Source organism: Solanum lycopersicum, chromosome 6 (assembly GCF_036512215.1).
Source record: "Solanum lycopersicum chromosome 6, SLM_r2.1".
NCBI classification, from domain to species: domain Eukaryota; kingdom Viridiplantae; phylum Streptophyta; class Magnoliopsida; order Solanales; family Solanaceae; genus Solanum; species Solanum lycopersicum.
This window is the reverse complement of record NC_090805.1, coordinates 31,947,910-31,975,503: the sequence shown is the minus strand read 5'-3', so window position 1 is coordinate 31,975,503 and position 27,594 is coordinate 31,947,910. Positions and strand designations below refer to the sequence as shown.

Here is a 27,594-nt window from a genome sequence, read left to right as displayed (position 1 = left end):
GGTTTTCAAAAGAGAATGTCCCTTCCAACTGTATGTTTTTGCATTGTTCCAATACTTAGTGTATGCTAGTACTAACACTATTCTTCTTTATCTTTTTATACAAAGTGTAGGTAATGAATCCTTAAAGGATGTCTCTAAGGTGAAGGACTTGCTATTTGATTCTCAATCTCAATGAAAGGGATCCTTAAGTTCAAAGATTTCCTATGTTAAGTTTCTATAAAGTCTTGTAATAGTTACTGTATGAATTTATGTTGAATGGGATGGGTCCCTATTTAGAGTCTTTAACTATGTACTATGATATTTTATTTATAATGGAAGTGATGTTCTATCATATTTTGTGCTATAAAAAGTTTTTAAAATTTTCACTAAATTTACCTATGAAAATGTGAGGAATGATAACTATGGGCTTGTATAAGACATCCAAGAGGTCAAGTGCTCCATGCTATTTCTAGTGGGTGCTCCTCGTTCGTGACAAACGTGGTATTAGAACTTGGGGTTTATGAAAGTTGTTTTAAGGTCCGAAGTCTAATATTGCCACGTCTAGTAGAGTCTCGATCATCAGTGGTGAGTCGCGACACATCTATGAGAGAGAGGATGTAGGACTATAGAGTTTCCTTTCTTTACTAGTCTCATGTTGTACCATATAAATTAATTCTATAAGACCTCCCTCTTATGTTTTCCTGTCCGGTGTTCTTTGAGATGTGATTGCTTGGATGAGATGGTATGTTTATGATTAACCTGGAGAAAAGGTGAGTTTTGATAATTATCTTGGCATTGCGGTTACTTGATTATGTGTGAATGTGAACCTTGATATATGTTGATGTGATGCTATTTATGGCTTTATATGTGATTAGGGTTAAATTACACACAATGTAAACATTTATATTATGATTTGGTTATAGCTCGTGGAAAAGTTGTTATAGTTAAATTGAACTTCTTTTTTGAATGATATGTTTTAATATTATTTTTCATGATGATAGACTAATGTTATGATTTGATCATGAAATGCGTTAAAGAAGTGTGATAGATAGCTAAAGCACTACATGAAAACTGCTCTTTAAAGATAAACATTTAGCAACATTGTTACAATCTCATCCATAAAAATAAACTAATAGTGATAATTTTTATTTGTGGTCCCAATATAGCGAACAGTTCTGATCTAGTCCCTCACAGAAAAAAAATCTCGTCACTATATCTGACAAATTACAAGTAACAAAATAAAAGTACTTACCAACACCCCCACCCACTTTTAATAAAACTCGTATCCTCTCTATCATTTTTTTCTATGTGAAAGCTCGTAAATCCAAAATAATGGACTCTTTCATATTCTCTCTCAAGATGTGGAATCTCAATCAAAATCTACGTAAGGTGCTTGAAGATACACACTTTGGCTGAAAAGATATATTTATTTTAACAGGTTTGTCTAGTTTCTTCGTCTTTTCTTGTTATATATAAAACAAGAAATTTTCAAAATTGATTTTTTGTAATATTGATTTTTTTGTGATGAGTACTATTACTTGGAGTATTGGGCATTGTTTGAGGAACAGTGGTTAGGGTATGATATTAAAAAGGGCTTTGAGAGGAATGAGGATTAGGGCACGAAGCTATTTACTGTTAATTATTTATGGTAAGTGACCCTACTCAAAGTTGAGATAACAAACTTTCTATTCTCTAATATATTAAAAATAATAAATTAGTTCATGTTAGTCTTGCACAATTATTTTGTAAATTTTTCCTTATATAGTAAAACATTAGACTATTTAACAGGTGAAGTAGATATAATAAAAATCGAAAGCATACGTATGAACTATGATATTGATCTAAAGGGAAACTAGATATAAGAAAAATTGAAATCATACATATGAACTATGTATTTACTCTGAAGAAGACCATTAGTCTTCTGGAAACTTGCTTGGATACGTGAGGTTAAGGTGCAGATATGACACTATGAGGTAAATTGGTTGAATTCAAACAATACGTAGCGTTAGATTATAATTATGGTGTTGAAAACTATGTCACCTATATAATCAGGTAAATACATGTTTATTTGTGTAATTCACTATTTGAAAAAAAAATTAAGTAGACAATTTTTTATACTAATAATTTAACTATATGGAGTGTGTTGATGTAAAAAACAAAAGTACTTCATGAGAAAATGTTGATGAGTAATCTTGAGTTCTTTAGTTTATTAAATATTACTTGAATTTATGTATACATTTTGAGATTCTTGTATTTCATTGTTAAATTTTCTCTTTAAGCATTGCAACTTGCTCAACAAACCATATAGCTAGAACTTTCTAAAAGTTTATAGAAAAAAAATCAAAAAAATATAAATAGGTATTGACATGATTCCACAATTAGATTTAAATTATTAGTACATATATCAATGATGTAATAAGAAAAGAGTGTTTTATAAACTTTATCATCCACAACGAGATGAGAATGAGGCGTTTCAATGGCTTAAAATAGGTTCTACGAGCATTAACAAAAGAAGAGGTTTTTAATTTGTCTTGATTGCTTCTTATGTATAAATTTATTAGTTGAAGGTTCAACAGTTGTTGTTTTCTACGCTTTTTAACTAAAGGTGTTATGTGATAGCTACAATCTGTTATCACTACCTCATTGAAATATGTGTTTTGTTTTTGCTGCATCTTTTCTGTTAATGTTGAAAGGATTCAGTTAACTATAGTGTTTAATATTTTATTTTCTTTCATTAGTGCTGGATGCATCTTCACTCTGGTAGAAATGGATTGACGAAATCCTAGATGATTAAATTTCTATAATGATCTTTGTTTCAATTAATCTATTATCTATTATTTTAACTATTAATTCTTGTAGCATCTTGATTCTACTACATGACTTATATTATAGATGACCCGTTCCAAATGATGCAGTACTTCCATTTGAATGAGTTCACTATTCTGATTCTATGGACATTGAAAAGTGCTTTATGAATTGTAAAATATATGTAACTTTAGCAATATAATTTGTCATGTAAACTTTAAATGTCCGTTTGATTAATAAATCAAGTAATTGTTGGTCTATTTAACAAGATATGTTGATTTTGTAATCATAATTTTAATTCTATCTGTTTTGTTTCCTTGAAGGCATAAGAACTTGCTTGATTTTATCATTTCATAAGACCAAGACAAGTTCATCTTAAAGAGTATGGGTTCATATTAGAAATTATTTGTTTATCATTTATTCTTATTTATGGAAATTTAATGGTTATAACTATTGGTTTTTCTATTGTTTTAGAAAAGTTATCGCATTTTTGGAATTTCTACAGAATTTTTAAAGAGATTCGAGGCATGTACCTTCTTCAATGAGTTCATCTGAAATTTTTTACCTTACTAATTAGATTTTGTATTCATTGAGCAAATTATTGAGTTTTTTGAAATAACTTAAAATCACTATTTGCTCTTTTAAGATTGAAAGACAACATAAAGTATACTTTGAGATATTTTTAATATTCTCAGTAGCTATAACTACAACTTGCTTATATAATGTGGAAGATCATATATGAAATTTAAACTTTCATTACAATGAGGTATCAAATAATCCTCCTTACTGATTCTTTCAAGAGTTCCTCAAGTGCATTAAAACCTCTTGCATCCTTTAAACTACAGAATATATTCAAAATATGATGCTTCCTCTTTTTCTTTAGTAAGTTATATATATCTATAAAAGTATGTGTTCATTCAATTCACAACATTCAATAATTTTAAGGTAGTGAATATGATAAAAGATTATGTAATTTGAACTCAAATTATTTTTGATTGAGGTTGTCAAAACTTGCATATTTTGAGGAATTGTTCAATATTCTTGTGTTAGATCACCGTAAAAACATAGTATAAAATATATTACTCCTTGTGTTGTGAAAATTGGCCTTTTCTGTGTGAGCACTTGACGGTAGCTCAATTAAAATTGAACATTATTCAGCCTATACATATTGTATAAGGTATCTAGGATAAATATGCATATGTATCATCTTGATTGTGAAAATTAGTTTCCTTTTTTTTAAAAATTAAATTGAGCACACATTGGCCATATTTTATGTCTTTGATCATTGCAGGTGTATTAAACTTGTTTTTTTCATCAACACACTATAGTGACTATAATTGTATTAGAAAAAAATATCATAATCCCATTATTTTCCTAGTTTTCCAGAAGCTCATCTCTCTTATCCAGGGACTTACCTAAAATAGACCTTGAATTACTCAAAATATCTTGTTTGCCGAGACAGTTTTTTGACGTGGGAACAACTGGTGTTGGAACTGAGAAAAAAATTTCTACTAAATAAACCAACAACACATCTACATTTGTAATATTTTATAAAGGATGATAGTTTTTTTGGTTGGTGAAGTAGTACCTAGTATGTGCACTTGATTCTTGCTACTAAATTTCTCATTACAATTTCAAAAATAGGAATTAGCTAGTCCTAATAATCCCACTAAACTGGTGGATCTTGTATGCAAGGACAATTAAATGTTGTCCCTAAAAGTGTGTTTTAGGACTACATTTTTCCTACTAGGAAACAAAAATGCAGTCCCTAAAACAATCTTAGGGGACCAGTTTTATACAAGTCTTATGAACAATTTAAGGAACAGTTTGTTCATTCCATCCGTAATGACTATTAGCGATGATGGTTATAATAATGGGGAGGAGACCAGATATGATAGTTTCTATGGACGTTTAAGGACTAGAATCTCACTTTTAGGGACAAACTACCCCTTCATTATTGCCTTTTTTTTTCGTGTAGTGAAGAATGCATGTTGCCTTGATATAGGTGTAAGTCTTCAAATGTTGCTTTTTATATGTAAAATGTATCATTGTTTCTTTTGTATATGTTTGATGCTTCAGAGTTGCCTTATATGGATCGGAGTCTGTTGTATGGACTTGGTCCTAGTAATAAAGGTAGTGTGCTTATCTGGTGGGTGATGATGTAGGTTTGTTTAACGTAGAAGTTACCTTACCTTTATATTGAATGAAAAAAGAGGGTTTATGGATAAGTCTATTTTATTGTTTTCCCCTAAATGTTTCATGACCCTTGGTGTTTATGGTATACTTGATACCTTATGTGATGGGGTAGTATGACCTAAATTGATTAATATGGATTTCCTTTGGGTGTTAGGCCTAGAGGAATGATGATAGTTGAGTTAAGTTGCTCTTAATGGGTTTACTCTAAGTGGGGGATGGTGATGAGAGTAGTAAGGTTGTAGATATTTCTATCTTTCCCTTCTATTCTTGCTCGATATTCAAACGAAAGAGTTCCTAGTAGCTTGTTTATGATAGGAGTCTTGCTTAGGAGCATGACTTTCATGTTCTTCATATGTTATGTATGTTTTATTTGACAGTGTGTTAAACATGTTTTGAAAATTCTAAATTGCATGAATAAGGATTTTGATCAAATTCATGTTCTCATTTTAATTACAAATCTTGATGTGCTAGTTGTGCATTAGAATCCATGAAATAAGGTAAGAAACATGTTATATGTTACCCTAAGCATGCGGTACTTAAGCCATCACTGATAAATTTCGTCTCTTTAAAATACAAAAAAATTATAAGTCTTTTGAAAAATTATCTAACTTTGTGTTGTTTGGAAATCATGAATGTAGGCTCACTTTTGAAAATGAAAGCATGTGTTTGTATTTACCTATAAACTGTACGATTTTCTCTAAATGATACATGTTTACGAAAGCTAGGGTTATGATAGAAATTGAATCTATTTTAAATGACTCCCTATTGTTTTAATGTGTGTAGTGTGATTTACCATTTGACTTCACTAGGAAGGAAGTATGAGCATTCTTTGGTTAAAAATTTATACTTACTATTTAAATGAATTGACCTTTGTGCGTTTCTTGGGTGTGAACTCATGAGACTTGTAAGTGTGTTGAGGAGGACGACATTCCTCCCTAAACATAACTAAGCATGGTATTGTTGAGCATCACCCTCATGGCAGTATGCCTAACTAAAAACAATCCATTGTTAATTTACTTGACTCATGTGTATATGCTATGAAGTATGAGTGCCTAATTGTTTCTTAAGTGATATTGAATCTGCCTATGTGTGACTTGAATGTTGTTGCATAACAAGCTCTTAATGAACTGGAATACAAAGACCATGTTATGATTAGGAGAAGGATGTTCCTCTTATGAGCATAATAAAAGACTATGTGTCACTCCTATGACCTTGAGAAGAGCCTATGTGTGTTGCTTGATTATGTTGAGTTAAGGGATAAATGGTTTGAAGTTTGTGTACCTTGTAAGTTTTATGTATCGATTTCTATTTGGTGATGTTATGAATGTTGTGAGCTGCTCTATGAGTCAATGATTTCCCTTTTGTGTTTTAAGTGTTCCAGGTGTCATTCGAGGACGAATGTACCCAAGTGGGGGATATTATAAGACCTCCCAAATGAATTAAGGTGTATAGATCCTCATATATGTCATATAAGATTGTTAAAATTTTAAATTTATTTTTTAAAAATATGTATGATTTATTTAAGACGGTTGGAATTCAAATGTCCAATAACATTGAAGACTTTCGAAAGTTATCCACTGGACGTACTTTTGTGTGCCTAAAAAATTTGAATTGTTGCGAGTGTTTTTTGATGCTAAAACTTGTATGGTAAGTCATTTGAATGACAATGAATGTATTTACATTGGAAACGTACGGGTACGACTCCCTAAGGTCCACACAAAAGACCCTCAAGGAGAACCCAAATTCTGCCTAGACACTGCTTTCGTAGTGTCTACATACGACTGGCAAACGACGTCCAGTAGGTGCGTTGACGCCCCATAGATTCATGGGAGTCGTCCTAAACATATAATAAGAGTAAATACAACCAATACCAAGCCTCAAACCCAAACTAAGGCTAGCATTACTACCCGTTGATGGTCCTACGTGGCTTAGGTTTCCAGCATTGATGCAGCCAGCAACAAGCTGTCAGGCACACTTTTTTATAAATGGGTGAATGAGAATTTCACCCCACATCCTGAACTGAACCTAGGCACTTTATTTATCTATTATTGGGTATATGTATTCGGTTATTAATATCAAACACCCATTCCCAAATTAATTCATCAAATTAGACTTTCGAAAAAGAAACCTCTCTAGAAACCTACATTGGAGATGAAGGTCAAGAACTGTTGGGAGATTTCATTTCCAAGGATTCTTCATGAATATCTCTTGGTTATATCCTACAATAAAGTATGGTTATCCTTTATCTTTAGATAATATTCCATCTAACGAGCTCTTTCCAATGTTTTTTTAATGAATGTTCAAGATCAAACTTCCTAGTTTTCAATTTAGCCATGGGTTCTTTCTAAAGTTGATTTCAAAATCATGTTCATGATGAATTGATGATAATTTAATGAAAATTATATTAATTACAATTCAATTTTACGATGAACACATGTTCCCTCCAATTCTCAAATCAGCCTATGTTATGTGCATGATGATCTTGATTATGTGTTAATTTAATTGTAATTCTAGTATATTTAATTACTTATATCTACTTCCAATTATATATGTTGATGGTGAATTTTTTATCAGTGATCCATGTGTATCAAACTTTGAGGATTTGAATGAGATTGACCTATGTTCTTCTTTCTTCTATTGATTATTAGTGTAGAGCACTTGATATGACCTTGATTCAATGGAAATTGAAGCATGATTTTATTTAGGTAATGAAATATTTTAGCTACTTATCTGTATTGAATTGTTGAGGCATTACAAGTATTGATTGTTGATGATCAAAACAAGGGAGGTTTGGTAAGGTGATTCTATTCCTCTATGTTTCTATGGTATTTCGTGTAGAATTGACCTTGTATGGCATTGAGTGGCATGTTCCAACTATGGTGGCGGTATTTACCTTATTTTCAATGTATATATGTTGTGATCATGACCTTAAAGACAATTGTATTATGAAGGTGTGGAGGTGTTGATCACCAAATTTTAATCATGCCTAGTCTAGTACTATAGTTATGATCTAAGTTTACTGCTAATATAATAAGCATGTTAATGACTATGTTAGGCTTATGTTTAGGTTCTTCCAAAAATGATGATTAATGACCACTGCCTATGTACCCTGATATGAATTTATGATTAGCAAAGGTTATGAGTCTTAAATGTAATGTGATATTACCTTGTCTCCAATTCTAAATTATGTAGTGTAGTCAATGCATATATGTGAATTGTGGTTTTAAGAGGGTGGGTACCTCAATGTGAAGTTTATGGAAATTATGTGATCATGTTTACCAATGCACATACACTCAAACCTCATGCATGCTTCCATATAATATAAGTTCATGGTGTCTAATGAAAGAATATTATGTGTCCCTTAACTAGGATGACTTGATAGTTGTGCTAGTATGGACAACGGTATGGGAATTTGTCTAGGCATTTCACATATGTGATTTGATAGGATAGTTTACAGGTGTGTGATCTAAGACCATGAATTTAAATGCATGGGGTATAACAAATAGTGAAACCATGGGTATTTGAACCCGAATATCCAGCAAAAAGTAGAATATTTGATAGAAGGAAGAACATGTCTTATATGCTATAATGTCAAGTATATGATTATGTATAGTGTCTAAATATGATTATACAAAAGTATTGCTCATATAGTTATACGTGTAATCCTATGCATGAATGAAATGAAGTATGAGCATATGTGGTGTAAGGGTGTTTATGTCAATGTTTTGCTCACATATATGTATATACACATAAATGAAAACATCTACATTATGCATGTATGATGATCTAGTTAGTAAAGGGACCTTGAAAGGTGTTTTAAAGTCTACCCTAAGCTAGATGATTCTTGAATATGCTATGTCCATGTGAAAGGACTTCTAACATGATTTAGGTTGATGAACTCGCATCTATGACCTATGAGCTAAGAATATGAGGGGTTAACTCTCCTATGCCTACACAATGTAAAGTAATGTTAATAATGGATTTTCAATAAATGGAACTTAGCTTAGCATCGAGTGAACTTAGGTGAGGGGTTTCCCTTCCCAATGTGGGAAGGCTTGTTCACCATTTTCCTTACTGATGGATAACGAGAATGTGTCAATAATCATAAAGTGGGTTTCCACATATGCCTCCAAGTTTTATGAACTATTCTTGAGCCATAGGATCTAGCAAGGTATCTGACCTAATATGGTAGCATTTGTTAGTGTTCTTTTTTCTCTACATAGAGAACCTTCCCTTGGTGTAACGCTCTACATCACAAAATTCCATCTAGTACCCATGGTTTTAGAGTCAGTTAATGCTATAGTTTCCCTAATGTAAAATGGACAACGGAAGTAAAGTAAGGACCCTAACTAGGATAGCCTAAGATAAGTGGATTAGTGTATGTGAAGTTACCTATGCATTACACAAGTAGCTGTTGATGGGAATTTTAGGAAGGTGTTATAATGTACATGCAATTGTTTATGTCTTTATGAAATAAATTATAGTCTTGTCTATTTTTTCTTATACTAAGAATGGTATGTGTCCTAATGAGTCTATATGATGTCTTCTTAAATTATATTCATAATTTTTGTCTTATTGAATATATAATAAAGGTCCTAGTTTGTATGTATGTAGTTGACTATAGTATCATAGTTGGTGCATAAACTACATGTCAAAGCTTGTGGTCTCATGATAGGGTTACTAAGCATGTGTGAGTCTATGAGCATTCACATGTACATTACACTGGTAGACATATATTGTTATTATGAGTAATATCTTATAAGAGTCTATGTAAATTGAAGTTAGCATATGTGAATATTCAATATGGTTCATTGTAATGGCATTGGGAGTCTTGATTTGAAAGTTTCTTGTCATACGTTATACTTCCATGAACACATTTGTTGAGTTAGGAAGGTTTTATTTAGATTACCTTGTGGCCATAAGGTAATCTATACATCAAGTTTCAGTAGAAGATTATTTGGGAGGTTAATGAGCTAAAGAAAAGAAGTTCACTGTAAATTAAATATGCTTACTGTAAAGTGGTGCTTAATATACCTTAAACGCAATATTTTGTTTTATGTAATGTTTTTACCATTGAACATGCCTAAATTAAGTATGTAAATTGTATAATGCTTATTGTGTCATGTTTTATTATGTTTTTACAAAAAGGCATCATGCATGGTTTTCAAAGGAAAATATCCATTCCAAATGGAATTTTTTGCATAGTTGCCATTCTTTGTTCATTCTTGTAATAACAGTATTCTAATTTACCTTTTACATAAAGTGTTGGTTATGGATTCTTAAAGATTGTCTCTAAGGTTAAGAGCTTGATATGTGATCCCCATGCTCAAAGAAAGGGACACTTATGTTCAAGGATTTCATATGTAATGTTTCTATGAAGTATTGTAATAGTTATTTTATGAATTTATGTTTAATGGGTCTTGTCCCTATTATGCTTTAATGATGTTGATTCTAAAATAACAATGTGACTTAGAGTCTTTGACAATGTATTATGATATTTTATATATAATGGAAGTGATGTTCTAGCATATGATGACCTATTAAAAAGTTTAAATATTCCGCTATATTTATCTATGAAAATGCGATGAATGATAACTATTGGCTTGTATAAGACCTCCAAGAGGTCAAATAAGCCATGTTACTTCTAGGGGGTTTTCCACGGTCATGACAGCCTCATCCAAGGAAATCATAAAGGAGAACTTGTTGGGGGTAGTTGTATGGCATGCTACTTTAACATTACAGTATATATGACTTGGGGGTTGTCTCGGAGAAGGGTTTTTATGTGAAGTCAAAAATGAAAGTATGTTTTCTAGTGTCCTTGATGTTGAATGTTGACTTTTTACCCTGTGAAGTAAGCTCATCACCTTTAGTCTTGTGGATAGCTTATGTGTTTATTGAAGGGATTTTATGGGTGGTTTCTTCATGTCTTACCTTAGAGAGTCTTTGGACTACATTTGATGGTGAAACATCATGGAAAATGAGTTCACTCTACGTTGATATGAAAGTACTTCATTGGAAGTAAATAAAAGTAGTTCACTGTAAAGTGTATTTTGGTGCTAAAATTATGGAAGTTTTACCTTGTGTACTAAATGATAATTTATATGTTGTTTTCTACTATATTCATGAAGGTTTAACTTAAATATAATTAATGCTTTATTTCAACTAAAATGTCATGTTTTGCATGATTTTTTCATGATACGATATTTAGTAAAATGTTTGTACTAATCCATAAATTTCCTATACTCGATAAGTATAGGTCGAAGGCAGGTGTAAGTCTAGAAGGCAAACCTAAGGAAGTTTACTCTCTCAAGACTCAGCATGTCCTCATATATTTGAAAACAAAGTTTATGTTTCTTTAGTTTCTTCTATGAAGACTTGTATAAGACAATGATGTATTTCCTTTCAATGTAATGTGTGTTCTTAAGATATTTAAGATGTATGTTTAAGTTGTCTTTTAACTATGAGACTTAGTCCTTTGTATTCTATAAAGGATATTTCTTATTATTATTAATGTTGTGAAAATTTTTAATTCCGCACTACTTTTCATATTTTATATAATGAATGATAGCTAAGAGGCTAGTTCAAGACCTCCGAAGGGTCAAGTACGCCTTGTGATGACCTCACGAGTGCTCCCATATTTTAGGGTGTATTTGCGGGTCATGAGAATCTCCTTCTCGTTTTCCCGAGTAGCTTCCTGATTAGACAATGCTTACATTGAACTTTCAAGGACATCATCTCTTTGTTACTCAGCTTATGCACATCACAAAAAAGAATGGCAAACTTATCCTCGTCATAATAATGAAGTTCATTTCTAACATAATTGAGTTCCATTTTATGATGTAATCCCCGTCACAATGATATATATTCATCATGGACACATGATATACCAAATAAACTCCTAAGAAGTTAGGAGGTAAAGCCAATGATTAACCCACTGGTGCTACGCATTCAAGAACCTCAAAGGGACCAATGTATGAAGGACTTACCTTGCCCTTTTGGCAATCCTTATCACCCCTTTCACTGGCCAAACCTTAATAAGAACATTCTAACAAGTCTGAAATTTCATTTTCTCTAACCTTATGGTCTGCATACTTCTTCTTTTTAGTCTAGGCTTTTAAAAGATTAGTTTGAATGCTTCTCACATTCTGTTTAGCATCTTTCACTAAATCAATCTCCAAAGTTTCATATCTCAAGCATCGAATCATCGAATGGATGATCTACATCCCCTCCCATATAGTGTTTAAAATTGTTTCATATCAATGTTAGAATGATAACTATTATGATAAGAGAAATCATACATAGGTAAGAACATATTCCAATGTCAGTCACACATATCTTCAACATGTCTTATAACACTGAAATAGTTCTCTCTAACTGCATTTCCATTTATGAATGGAAAGCGGTACTAAAAGTGAGTTATGTGCCCGATTAATCATGTAATTTCCTCCAAAAGATTTGTAAATAAACTTCCTAATGTGATCTTAAATGATAGAAAGCACACCCCATTCAATTTCACTATCTCTGTCACATACACCACAACCGATTGTTTAGCAGTATAATCTATTGTTGAATGAAATGCGCTCACTTAGTCAATCTATCAACCACAATTTAAGTAGGATAAAACATTCAAAAGTTTTGGTAACACCAATTACAAAAATCCATGGTTATCCTTTCCCACTTTCATTTCGAAATTGGAATTCTTTGATGCAAACCTATAGACCTTTAATGTTCATATTTGACTTTATGGAAGTTATGACAGTTAGCCACAAACACCTCAAAATCAAGGTTCATGCTCGGCCACCAATAAATTCACTTCAACCCTCATTATCATTGTCACAACCGAATGAAGTGAATATCGTTAACAATGTTATTCATTCAATAATTTCTAAATGAAGTCATAAACTGAGGAACAAAATTTCTTCCTTTAAATTTTAACAAGCCTTACGCATCAAGAGTTGTTTATTGTGCCTTACCTATCACTGTCTTTTTCTTAAGTTAATTCAAATTTTCATCCTCAAATTGTATGGCTTCGATCACCTTAATGAATGTGGCCACAAACTCAATTCTAGATAACACCCCACATTTATCTAAAATTTCCAACTAGATGAACTTAGATTCCAATATCACAATTTCTTCATCCAAGGGTCCATAGTTACACTCAAGAAATCTAAACTACCCATACTCACTGTTTTTTTGAGTCAAAGAGTCAGCCATTACATTAGCCTAACCCGGATGGTATTGAATGACCATATAAGAATCCTTGAGTAGCTCCATCCACCTTTATTGTATCATATATAGATCCTTTTAGTAAACACATGTTGCAAGCTATGATGATCAGCAAATAACTTACACTTGACACCATTGAGGTAATATCGCCAAATCTTCTGAGAAAATATTGCTGGTGCCAACTACAAATCATATGTTAGATAATTCTTCAACTATAAGACTCTTATCGTGTATTAATAAATCACCTAAACTAGAATGTGAAGCATCACAATAAACAATAAAATCCTTACCTTGTTTGGTAGTGCTAGGATAGGTGTTGTGGTCAAGAGAGTCTTGAGATTTTGGAAGCTATCCTCACATAATTAAATCCATTCTAAGGGTACCTCCTTTTTTGTCAAGCTTTTGTAGTGGGTGGTGATAGAAGAAAAGTTCTTCGAAAATTGATGATAGTAGCTAGCGAGCCCCACAAAGTTCCTATCTTTCATCACATGGGATGCTATGTACTCATTGCACAGGTAGGCATTTAGAGGGAGTCTTGGTGTTCATTTATATGAAATGTATGAATGAGTCATTATGTAATGTAAATGAATTTAGGTTACTTAGTGTATAATGTTAAGAAAGAATGTTAAGGATATGTGTTGTAAGATGTAGTATATGAATAATTAATGTGGTATGCCTTATCTAAGGAAATTATCAAACAACACTTGGTGATGGTAGTAGTATGGGATGCTTGCTTTAACATTGAGGTATGTGTGACTTGCGGGTTGTCCGGAGAAGGGTTCTTATTTAATGTCTTTAAATCTAGGTATGTTCCTCTAGTATCCTTGATTTTGAGTGTGGACTTGTTACCCGTGTTGAGTAAACTCATCGCCGTAGTCCTAAGGATCACTAATATGTGTATTTAAGGGATTGTATAGGCGATTTATTCATTTCCTACCTTAGTGCGTCTTAGGATAACTTTGGAAGGGGAAACTTCAAGGTAAATGAGTTCAATGTAAGTCCAAATTAAAGTAGTTCACATTAAGTTTAAATGAACGAAGTTCACTGTAAGATTACTTGAGTTCACTGTAAAGTGTAGTTTGGTGATAAAATTATGGAAGTTTTACCTTATGTTCTAAATGATGATTTATATGTTATTTTAATACTATATTAATTAAGGTTTTACTTATATATAATGAAAGCTTTATTTCGACTAAAATGTCATCTTTTGCATAATTTTTGCATGATGCCATACTAAGTACAATTTTTGTGCTAAACCCATACTTTTCTATAATCTATAAATATACGTTGGAAGTCTAGAAGGAAAAGCGTAGGAAGTTCACTGAGTTAAGACTTGGTATGTCCTCATATATTCGAGGACATAGTGTATGTTTCTTTAGTTTCTTCTATTAAGACATATATAAGGCTTATTACATTTTTTATTTTGAAGTTAAGAGTCGTGTACCCTATATATTCAAGATGTTTCATTATGTTTGCTTGTGACAATGGGAATTGCTCCTTATTATTCTATAGAGGATATTTCTTATTATTATTAATGTTGTGAAAAGTTTTAATTTCGCTCTACTTTTCATATCTTATGCAATGGATGACAACTAATAGGCTAGTACAAGACCTCCGATGGGTCAAGTATGCCTTCTGACGTCTCATTACTATTCTCTTCTTCTAGGGTGTACTTGAAAACGTTGCAAACTTTGCATCACTATATGGTTTTGGTAAATAGTTTAGGTCCCTAAGTCTCACTAGCCATGTCTAGTAGAGTCTTTTTCATCAGTGTGAGTCGCTATACATCCATGAGTGGTAGGCTATAAGATGATAGAAGTTTCACTTTCTTCTAGTGTCTGGCTATAGACTTGAAGTCTATAAATTTCTTTTTTAACCTTTTCTCCTATGTTTATAGGGCATGAATTGAGGAGAACCCCAGATAAAAGGGAGGAGGGAGGAGTAGTTAATGAGAGGATCCCTCCCTGTGGTGAGCGAGTCCCGCTATATGACCAAGATGATGTAAATGATGAGGTTCCCTCTCAAGTACCTTAAGAACCTCAAGTTCTCCAGATTCCTACAATGTCCCAAGCTCCTCAATCTCCCTATGATTAAGGGGATATGACTAATGCACAGAAAAGGGATTCCCTTAGGGCATCATAAACCTTCGAATAACTCAAGCTCAAGTAGTCACTAATCATGTGCTCCAAAAGATAATCTAGTAATTTGACCTCAATCAAATGCAAGCACTCCAGCTTAAAAAATGCGAGATTTCATGAGGATGAACCCTCCTACTTTCTGTGGCACAAGATTTGATAAATATTCACAAGGCATCATAAATGAGGTGTTCAAGGTTGTGGCTTTTATGGGTGTGAATCCTAGAGAGATGGAAGAGCTAGACGCTTATCAACTCTAAGATTTGGTTCAAGTGTGGATTGAGCAATGGAGGGATGAGAGATCCTTCAGGGAAGGTCCGGTAGATTTGGAAGTGTTCAAGGTGGCTTTTGTTGATAGGTTTTTTCCCTTATAGTTGTGGGGGAGAAAGATTGTGGAATTCATGCACCATCATCAAGAGAGTATGAGTGTTAAAGAGTACTCTATCAAATTTCACACAACTCTCTATGCATGACCTAACTTTTGTAGAAATCCGTGGAGCTAATATGAATAAATTTTTGATGGGGTGTATACCTTTTTGAAAGAAAAGTGTTGTATGACATTTCCCCTTAATGATATGGATATCTCTAGTCTCATGGTGTATGCTCAACAAATAGAGGAGTTCAACATTACGGAGATAAGTAGAGAGGGGAACATGTATAGGATGAATTAAGTCAATCCTTACCCAATAAGAGGTTATATATTCAAGACTCTTCCATGAGGAACAAAGATCGGGGTTCCCAACAAAAATTCCCAATGAGGTGGTCATTCTTTTGAGCGGTCCAGGTGTGGTACTTGTTGTAAGCAACATTTGGATAAGTGTCTTGCTCGAGCAAATAGTAACTTTTGGTATGGTAAAAAAGGTTACAAGATGATAGATTCACATAACCTCAAGGAAAAAATTAAAGAGGTAAACCAAGTTCCTTAAGGTAGTCTAGATCCTGTTACTCCAAGGATGAATTGTTTTTCTATGCACTCGGATCTAGAGGAGAAGACTAATTTGAACTGAAAGTCCCGATAAGTCTTAATTTTTGATGGTTGCTATGTTTATGATATAACATGGGTTTACATGATCTTGTCTCTTATATTGTCATTCCTTCATAATAAATTGCTCAAAATATGAATTACTGAATTATTATGCATGTTTAATTGTGAAGACTCAGTGCTCACTATTAAGAAGTAAAAATTTGAGTAAATTGCATGTCCATGATGTATGATATAAATATGTGTAGAAATGATGCATATGAGCATATCTAGTTTTGCAGAAGGTATTTCCTCCATAAATGAAGAAACAAGTTTGTGCTTTACATTATGAAAATTGTTCAAAAAAGTTGTGTGTTGCTAAAAATGATTATCAATGTGGAGTTGTGTTCCTTGTTTATTTGGTGAATTGGATATGAATGTTTTGACCATAATGTGGTGTGTCATATGTTGATATTTGAGTCCTTATTGTCCATACAAGTTTTTAGTGACATTCGAGGATGATTGTTTTCTAAGTAGGGGATAATGAAATGACCCTCATAACGAACTAGGTTGGACTATAGTTTCTGTAATGCATCTCAAAATAACCTAGGTCAAACTATTGCCTTACATGTGTGTTATGATGTTATAACGTCCTAAAATTGTTAATAATAGTGTTTATAGGCACTATATAAAGTTTGAAGTGTTTGGATGTCAAACGCCCAACATATCCAGAAATTAGTCGATGTTACGTAGTGATCGTTGTGTTTTTTAGTTACATTTTGGGGGATGGTTTGAGGGTGAAAATTACTAAAGTGGGTTCCTACGTGTAGAATGACATGTAAAAGGTCAAAACATTTGAGAACGACGCCCCTAGGACCAGCATAAGGGTCCTCAAAGAGGACCTAAACATGGGACACCAAGATGCCGTACATAGGTTGCACATCGCACATTTGACGATTAATGGGAAAAATATTTTCCCTACGACGCGGGGCTGGCACGAACCATTCTGTCTCAAAATGTTGTAGAAACCATATTTGAAAATGCCTTTGCGACGCGTAGTAAACTCTTTAAGTCAATTTGAATTGGTTAAATAGTCTAATAAGTGCATGGGTCTTTTTGTTAATTTGGGGATAACTGATTGAGGAGTATTGACTCTTTTTATATGCTAAAATCAGCAATAAAATCTAAACCCTCAACTTAAAACAAAACCTCTCCATTCATCTCTCGAAAACCTCCATTGGTGAAGCTTTGAAGCTCCATGTAAACAGACTGATTTTCCCAGATTTTTCTCCATCACTTTTGTGGATTAATATTCTATATTAAGATTCATACTTGAATCTCTTTTCCTCAAGGAGTCAACTCCAATGATTTTTTGAACATTCTAAAAACAATGAATTCTCTTATTTTGTGATCTAACCATGGGTCCTTGCATAAAAAGTTTTTAATAATTGAATTATGGTTGAACTGATGTTAATTTGTTGATTTTAACCTAAAAAATCTATGAAGCCAGTGTAACCATGCAATCCTAGTTTTGACTATTTTATGGGTTAAGTGATTACGTCTTTAAACTATTGAATTGTTACGTAGTTTGACTAGGGCTATTGAATCATGATAGAATCTTGTAAGTCCCTAAATTCATAAATCTACGTTTAATTTCCTTTGATTCATTGTCTATTGTAAGTATTGAATTGAATTGGTAATCATGGCAACGAATCAAGGCCTTTGAGTATTGTATTTGATTATTTAGCTATGGATTGAAATGGTTAAAGTAGATTGGTGGTACGCAACCCTAATTTTATGTATTGTAGGTCTTTACTTATTTGTAAGTATGGTACACTTATGGTGGCGGTTCTATATGCTTTACTTGTGAATTATATGGCCTCTTCGACATTACTTTATGAATTATGAATTTGATGGCCTTGCCGGCACTACTTGAGATATTGTGATAAATTTTGTAGTTGAATCATGTGAAGTATGATCATATCAATCTATATGTGAGTAAATGTGAAAGTATGTGTTCTTCTATTGACATTAGGTCATCATGTTAGTCTATGACAATGTCCTTATTTGTGTAGTCGTAGGATTGACATATGATTGTTCCTACTTGATATGTGAGTCGTATGATGGTTATATGGATGGTTCAATAGTAGTGTATAGGGTGACCTTTAGTTGACTTGGTTGTCTCTAGGTGATCTAGAGTACTATGTTATGTGTATGGTATGATGAAGAGTGTGTGTGTCTTGTGTTGGTAGACCTGTGTCCCTTACTTTATATATGTACAATGTGAATGTGCCTTTTTGACTTAGAATGCTAAAGCCTCAAAGTATTGTATGTGTGATTGACATGTCACCTTGAACATTGCTAAGAACCTCTTCATGTGATCCATTATGTGAAATACTCTATGAGAACAGAGTGTAGAAACAAATAAGTATGGTTTGGGGACTATCTCTAGCTTAGGATAATGCTAGAGTACAAAGGAACCCTTAATATTCCTTAACCATGTGCCTACATGGGATGTGTCCTAGTTCTACAAGTGGCCGGTAGAAAAAACCTTTATCGAAGTTGATTCATTTACTCTTGATTCCATGCATACATAGCATGGTGTATGTCAGTTAGTGTCAATTCTAGTCATACACGATACCTACTTGTGTTAGAATTTCTATGAAGTTTAGGTGGTTTTATGTGACGCTATCTAGACCTTGCACGATAAGGCTTTTAAAATGTTAGTAAGTGAGTCCCTTGGTCTTCTCTAAGACCATTAGATAAATGTCCTTATATGTGATGAATGTCTCTTAAAGGAACTCGTAAATGTAATAAATTAAGTAAGAAAGCATGTTTATGAATAAGTACTTATCTAAAGTAGGTTAAGGGTTTCCTAGTGAAGGATTACCGGGGCATAAAGGATGGTCTCTTCATGTCTTACCTAGGCAAGTCTTATGAATTACTCTATATTGGAAAGATTGTTAATTAAGTAGACATGATCTAAACGTAAGTAGTCTTAAGGATTATTTAGGCAATATCTATGAGGGAGTATGGGTGTTCTCTTCTTGAATTACTTAAGTAAGTCTTTCGATAACCTTTGGGAGGAGACTGTCCTATTATATACATATATGTTATTGTATGAAGTGATAATGATCGTATCCTAGGTACTCTAAAGGATATCTTAGTTGTGTGTGTGATGGGATTGTATTGGGGGGCTTCATAACTAACCCATGATAGCCTTAGAATAACCATTGGTAGGAGATCTCATATTTGTGTGTTTTGGATATATTTTAATGTTATATTGTGATATGTGAATTTTAGATGAACTTTTAGTGAAGTCACTGTAAGCGAACTTTAACCTTACCGTAATATACATGTCAACTAAGTTTAATTTTTAATGTCGTCTAATTATATAGTTTGGTGTTCAAATGTGATTTTTATGCTTATTCTATGAAATTTTAACCAAAAAGAGCATGTTTCTTATAATTGTCAATTTTTCTTGACTATATGCATTAAACAATACTTAGTACATGTTTTTATACTTATTTAAGACTTTTGTTTATATCTAAAGGTTTGGTTAGGAGATGAGAGGTGTTGTTGAAACAAGCTAGGAATCTAGTTATTGTTCAAGCATAGATGAAGTATGTCCTCTCTTGACGCGAGGGCATAATCTTCTTTAGAATTCATTATTTCAATGTATTGTAATTGATATTAGATTGTTATATTTTTATTGTATGGGCCGTGTCCCAAGTATTTCTTAAAATCTAAGATGGCGTATAATTAGACTTAGAGTTTTATATTTGTTTAATATGAAAACGTTTTATGTTATTTCGTTTGAAATGTTTGATTCTGCATTAATTTTTGTACATTTTTGCAATGAATGATGTCTAATAGCTTGTACAAGACCTTCGAAAGGTCAAGTACATTGAGTATCGACTCAAGAGTGACGTAACTTCTAGGGGGTACTTTGGGTCATTACAGTTTTGCTACTATTTCATGAGTTAATAATGTGTTAAAATAGTTAATTTTAATGTTTGAAATCAGTTTTCTATGTTTTTAAGTAAAAGTCAAGGGACATTGAATGATTTTGATGACTACACGTCTATGTTCTTAGGTGAGTTCTTGTATGTCTTGGCATGTTTGAACTGCTGTTAAGAATCCTTATTGATGGTGGAGGTTCCTAAGTCCTAGATGACCATGTATAGGGGTTTAACGTCCAGGTACGATTCCATCTAGGATCCACTAGGGGCCCGAGAAGAGGACCCCAACACTAAAGCAGAATCTTCTAAAACTAGGCAGTCTATGATTTCTAACCTACGGACCGTAGTCAAGTCGACGCCCTATTGTCTTGGGGCGTATCTCGCAATTAGTGGGAGGAGGTTAACCCCAATGAATCATCCTCTAAATCAATTGATTCCCCAGAAGGACGGGCCATTGATTAAGATATGCCATATAGCAACAATCCATTGTTGGTGGCCTGAGAAAAATAGTCTAGATATGGGCAGGCTTGCGGTGTTTATTGAAATTCACTCAAATACTTTTATGAACCATGTACTTTGAGTTGGTTTATAGTTATAGACCTAGACAAGACCTCATTTTGAAATATCAAAAACCCTTCCCTCAAGAAAGAACTCTGTCAAACTCCATAAAAGGTAGAACTCAAGGAAGGCCTAGAAGTGAAATTTTTTGACGATTTCTTCATAAAATTTTGTAGTTCTTCACATAAAGATATGATAGTTCATCCTTGAACTTTATTTCATTCAAGGATCAACTCCACAGACATTTCAAAAAGGGTTTTAAATTTCAACTTGTTCTATCTTTCAGTCTTAGTATTGTCTTTGCATTAAAACATTTTATGGATTCAAATATGTTGTTTTTAGTGTTATTTGGTGTTTTTAATGTTAAAACATCAATGAAACCATGCTTATGATTATCATCAACTTTTGTCTTATGAAGTTGGTGTATTGCGTTGATTTAGATAATGTTAGAATAGAGTTTCTTATGTTGTATTTTGGGTAAGCTGCTACTTATATTTGATTTATTTTGTTGTTTTTGTGAAATATTTATAGAATGTGGTGAAATCTTTGATGAAGGGTAAGTTGTTCTATCTTGTTTAGTTTTCATTGATATGATCTTGAGTTGTATGGTCCTTCTTTGGTAGCGGTGTTTACTTTAAGTATATGAATATATAATTATATGTGTATTTTGTGTATTGCCTTGTAGGCTTAATAGGTGAAGTAAAGTGATAGTTCTGACATTAAAGTTGAAATACATTATGAAGCTTCAATTGTATAGATTATGTCTAGGTGAAGTCTTTGTCCATGTGAAGCATGGTAGTGTGTTAAATATGATAAATAAAGGTGTAAGCATGTTTAGAAGTTAATGTTATGAAAAATGGTGATTATGTGAAATATGTGCTCACATGTACTCACACACACACTTTGAATGAATGAATGAAAGTAATGAATGTTAATGGGGGATTTTATGGTGGACACTCTTTGTGAGTAGGTATGTAGTGTCTTTGATATTCCTACTATTCCTATAGTAAGAAGAAGGGAAATTTTGGGCTGGATACTATTCTTTAGTTGAGATGAAGTGCTTAGTAACAACCTCACTATTCCAAAGAACTTTCGAAGATAGATCGCAGGATGGATAACCTTAATGAGTTTAGATGTGGTATCCAATGGTTATCCCATATCCTTTAGTAATGAATGATTAAGACTCCGGGGGGGGAGTTATATTTATCATCGAGAGGATTTCAATAATGGGTGGTTACAATTTATGAGTTAACATATTATAGCAAATGCAACTCTTTAACTGAGTACCACTCGTTAGTAGAGAATGAGTTACTTTGAAGCAATCTTTTCATCCTAAAATATGTGCCCTCATTGGATTAAATTATTCAGAATACATGTAAAGCCTGAATCATGGCCCTACACTAGGAAAGTCGGGATCGCTCATCCGATAGAGGTTAAGAATTTAATGAATTGTCTTTCAAGGGTGTACTATTTAAGGTGGTGGTGGTATGAGGTGTTATCTACTCATTGAAAATGTAAGCATTTAGAGGGTGTCTTGGTGTATGTTTATGTGAAATGTGTAAATGGATCATTATGTAATGTAAATGAATGTAGGTTACTTATTGTCTAGTGTCAAAAAATCATGTTAAGGTTATGTCTTGAATAATAGAGTTTATGAATGATGGATATAGTGTGACTATGTAAGACCACCCAAATGAACGTAACATGTGCCTTATAAGATTGTTAAAAGTTGAACTAAGTGTTTTATATCATGTATGATTTATTTGAAGACAGTTGGAAGTAAAACGTCCACGAAAGTCCAAGACGTTTGAAAGTTATCCTTTGGACGTACTTGAGTGTGCCTAGAATATTTTAATGTGATGCGAGTGTTGTTTGATGATAAAACTTGTATGAAAGTTAATTGTCATTTAAATTAATGTACTTTCATTGTAAACGGTAAGGTATGAGTCCCGAAGGTCCCTGCAAAAGGCCCTCAGGGAGGACTCAAAGTCTTCCTAGAAACTGCCTTGGCAGTGTCTACCTACGACAAGGAAACGACCGCCAGTAGGTGCGTTGAAACGCTGTGGATAGGTGGGAGTCGTCCCACACTTATCCAAGGACGCAAAAAAAACATATTTCAAGCCTCAGAACCAAACGACAGATAGTAGGAGGGACCGTCAATCGGCTTATAAGACGTAGGTTGCTGGCGTCGATACACTCTGCAACAAGCTACCAAGCGCACTTTTTTATTAGGGGGTGAATGAGAAACACACCCCAAGTCCTAACCTTGGGCTAGGCGGTTTATTTAGCTTTTATATATATATATATATTAGTTGGTTATTAGACTTTTACCTCTCAAACAGAAACATCTCTAGAAACCTCTATTGGAGTTTAATATCAAGAACAACTTTGAGCTTGGATTTCAATGGATTAGTTATAAAAATTTTCGTGGTTCTCTACTACAATATTGCATGGTGATCCTTCATCTTTAGATAATGTTTCATAGAAATAGCTCTTTCAAATGTTTATCAATGAAAGTTCATTTTCAAACTTCCTAATTTTCAAATGTACCATAGGTTCGTTCCCAAAATTTATTTCAAAAGCATGTTCATGATGAATTGATTATAATATACTAAACTTAAGATTAATTTCAATCCAATTTAATGATAAAAATATGTTCTCTCTAATTCTCAAATTTGCATATGTTACGGGCATGGTGATCTTGATTATGTGTTAATTGAATTATGATTCTAGCATGTTGAATTACATATATCTGTTGTCAAGCATGTATACGGATGTTGAATTGTTGATGAGTGATCCATGTGGATCACAGTTTGAGGATTTGAATGAGATTGACATATGTTCTTCTATCTTCTATGATTGTTAGTATAGGGCACTTGATATGATCTCGATTCTATGGCAATGGAATTACGATTTCGTTTAGGTTATGATCTATTTTTTCTACTGCGCTATACTGAATTGTTGATTCATTATAAATATTGATTATTAATTAGAAAATCAATGGAGATTTGGTAAGGTTACTCTATTCCTATACTTTTCTATTGTATTTCTTGTAGAATTGACCTTGTATGAAATTGTGTCCTATGGTCCACTTATGGTGGCGGTGTTTCCTTTATTGATAATGCATATTTTATGTGATCATGTCCTTCAAGAAATTTGTATAATGAAGGTGTGGTGGTGATGATCAATAAATGTGTAGCATGCCTAGTCTACTACTCTAATTCTGATATAGGTTGTATTGGTAATGTAATAAGCATGTTGACGACTATGTTAGTGTTACGTTTAGGTGCTTCCACTAATGATGATTAACGACCCCTACCAATGTAATCCTATATGAATCTGTCGTTAGCTAAGGTTAGGAGACTTGAATGTAATGTGATGTTATTTTGTCCCCTATGCTAAATTGTTATGTGTTGTCAATTAATGTATGTGAGTTGTTTTCTTAAAAGGGTGGCTACCTCAATGTGAAATTGGTAGTTATTATGTTATCATGTTAACCAATGCACAGACACTAACACCTTATGCATGCTTACATGTAGTATAAGTTTATGGTGATCAATGAAAGGATATTAGCATATGCACTTGTATCTACTACTATGCATGTAAAGTATATGTTTATGAAAAATTTTATGTGTCCCATAACTAGGATGCCTTGATAAGTATACTAGTATAGAAAGAGTTATGTGACCTTGTCTAGGCATTTCACATGTGTGCCTTAATAGGATAGTTCCTAGGATTTTTTATCTATGTACATGAATGTGAATGCATAGGTATGACATGCACCTATCTTACATGCTATAATGTCAAGTATATGATAAGGTGAAGTACGATTATGTATAGTATCTAAATGAGTTTATATGAAAGGACTGCTCATATAGTTACACTAGTACTGTTGTGCATAGATAGTGTCATGAATAAAGAATTAAACATATACATATACATTAGAACACCTTCCTAGAACTCCCTTGCAGAGCTACTTGTGCAATACATAGGTAAAGTCCCGTACCCTCTCCTACACTTAGCCGCTTCTCTTAGGTTATCCTAGTTAGGTTCTTTATATTACATTCATTGTCCATTTTACTTTAGGGAAATTTTTGCCCTAACCAACACTAAGACCATGGGTCCTACATTGAATTTGGTGTTGTTGAGCCTTAAACGAAGGGAAGGTTCTCTACCTTGAAAAAGTAGAACATTAACACATGCTAATAATATAGTTTAGATACCATGCTACAAACTGTGGGGCAAGCACAGTTTATTGAACTTTGAGGAATATATTAAAACCTCTTTATGCCTATTTGGGGATTGTAGTTAACTACCTTGGGAATACAATGGTGAACACTTATTCCCACATTGGGAAAGGGCACTCTCATCTATGTTCACTCGGTGCTAAGCTAAGTTCCCCTTTTTTGAAAATCCATTATTATTATTTCTTTATAAAATGTAAGCTTAGGAGAGCTAACCCCTCATCTGCTTAGGTAATAGATCATAGATACCTAAATCATGTGAGAAGTTTTTTTACATGGACAAGTTCTTAAATTGACCAACAGATTAAGGCCAAACACCTTAATCCTAGAGCTGTCGATTGAGATTCTAACTTGGAAGTGTTAGGACCGTAAATAAGCAGGTGTAAATGCGAAAGCTATCAAACCAAACCTCAAAAGATCACGAGTAAGAAGACAATGACAAATATACCAAAAGACACAAAGATTTAACGTGGTTCGATCAATCGACATACATCCACAATGGAGATGAGCAATCCACTATAAATATGAGAGTACAAAATATATAGAGAAACAACCTCAACAAATTCACTCGAATACATGGGAGGTTCACACAAGTGATAACGTATCAAGCTTGTGACCTATAAATTCTCCCCTAACCAAAACTCTCAAAGCCCTTAAGACTGCATTGTGAATGCTAATTAAGTTAGAAGAAACATTCCTCTATTTATAGAGTCCTCAACCTTTTCCTACCAGAAAAAGGATTAGTCAATCCAAAACCTTTTCTTAAAAGGAAAACATATTTATTGTAAGAAATTAGGACAAATAAAACCTAATAAATCTTCCCCTTGGCCTGAATTTCTGACAAAATAAATTTGTCCATCTTCTTCACTTAATCTTTAACAACTTGCTTCTCCTCTCCATAATCTCCTTTGCAAAATTTATATCTCAACAGAGAGAACCTCTCAGAAACAATTTCTCCAACAAAATCTTTATTACTGTCAAAAAGGTTGCGGCTAGAAAAACACCCGCTAAGTTGAACACCTCTTTCTAACCTGGTTCAATCATCGATTATCGACCTCTAAACCTGACTCCATCATTGAATCTAGCTCTGATACCATTTGTTAGGATCCAATTCACGCACACACACTAGATCAATGAAGAACACTAGAACTTTCAAGAGAAAGATATGAGAGATCTAGAGAGAGAAAGAGAAAATCCAATATTTCGTGGTAACACCTCGTGAGTAAATTTCCACGGCGGTGAGGTATATTTATATTAATAAATCAGAGTAGTTTTAGTAATAGAGAATAAGTAGGAAATTCTAAAATAGAGAATAAATAGGAAAGCCTAAAATAGAGAATAAATTGGAAAACCTAAACTTAATCAGGCTCCACTAGCTAACAATTCTCCCACTTGGAGACTGACTCAGTCTTCCAAAGAATACATTCTCAAAAAAATCTCTTCATCATCAACATCTTTACCACACCTCAACATCTGTAGCAACAACTACAGAAGACCAACCGAGGTTTTACATAACCTTAGTTTCCCAACATCAACTAATTTCGTTAAAATGTCTGTTGAGTTCTTCGCACCTTCTATCTTCTCCAAGCACATATCACCATTCTCCAGTGCGCTGCAAGTGAAATGGTATCGCCTTGTGATGTGCTTAGTCTTTGAGTGATATAATAGATTTTTCACCAACTGTATGGCACTCTGGCTATCTGAGTGAAAAATCTTCTCGCTCTACTTCTTATACAATTCCTCAAGATAATCAGTAAGCCATATCATCTCTTTCCCAGCTTTAGCTATTGCCACATACTCATCTTCACTAGATGAAAGAGAAACACACTTTTGAATCCTGGACATCCAACTCATTGTTGTTCCACCTATGGTGCAAATGTACACGGATGTACTCTTGCATGAGTCAACATCCCTACCAAGATCAGCATCCACAAAACCCTATAGAGTCACATTGCCTTTGCCAAAACAAAGTGAAGTACTGGATGTACCTCTGAGATATCTCATAAACCACTTTAGAGCTTCCCAATGTTCTTTCCAAGAGTTCGCCATGTACCTGCTAACAACTCCCACTGCATGTGCTATATAAGGTCTAGTGCATACCATAGCATACATCAAACTACCAACTGTTGAAGCATATGGAACAAGTGCCATGTGATCACGCTCCTCGACAGTCTTGGGTGAGTGCTCCTTTGATAATTTAAGGTGATTTGCCAATGGAGTAGTCCTGGGCTATGCATTATTAACCTTGAATCTTCTCAGCACCATCTCAATGTACAACTCCTGATATAGATTTAATGTTCCAGCAGATCTATTCCGATAAATCTTCATCTTCAAAATCTCCATTGCTGGACCCAAATCTTTCATCTCAAACGCTGCAGCCAACCTTGTCTTCAGATTTGTAATCTCCCTCATACTTGATCCGAAAATAAACATATCATCCACATACAAGAGTAGAAAGACATATGAATCAGTGTATTTCTTGAAGTAAAAACAAGGATCCTTTAAAGCTTTGCAAAATCCACTCTTGG

General features: G+C 33.4%; 1 long non-coding RNA gene across 1 annotated transcript; it reads left to right on the top strand.

Annotated features, from left to right (window-relative positions):
• Positions 1 to 1,221: 1,221 nt before the first annotated feature.
• On the top strand, positions 1,222 to 11,491 carry LOC112941633 (uncharacterized). The gene is made up of 2 exons (XR_003247056.2): positions 1,222 to 1,417; positions 11,237 to 11,491. It is a non-coding gene; the product is annotated as an uncharacterized lncRNA (long non-coding RNA).
• The last annotated feature ends 16,103 nt before the right edge of the window (positions 11,492 to 27,594 follow it).